Source organism: Alligator sinensis, unplaced genomic scaffold, assembly GCF_000455745.1.
Source record: "Alligator sinensis unplaced genomic scaffold, ASM45574v1 scaffold1109_2, whole genome shotgun sequence".
NCBI classification, from domain to species: Eukaryota; Metazoa; Chordata; order Crocodylia; family Alligatoridae; genus Alligator; species Alligator sinensis.
Window position 1 is genome coordinate 1,162,238 of NW_005842486.1, and position 225 is coordinate 1,162,462.

The following is a 225-nucleotide window of genomic DNA, read 5'->3' on the forward strand; positions in this document are numbered from 1 at the left end:
GCGCCGCGAGGACATTCCCTGTCTTCTTGGGGGGGGGAGGGGCCATCCCGCTCACGACGTCTCTTGCGAGACTCAGAGACCTGGGTGTCCATCTCGCTAATTTCCCCATCTGCTCTGCTAGGCTGCGGCGTGACCAAAGGGGCAGCAGGCTCTCCCGCCACCTCCGGGGCCAGGCCACCGGAAGAGAGACATTCACCACTATCCCTGCTGCCGCCCGGCTCCGGG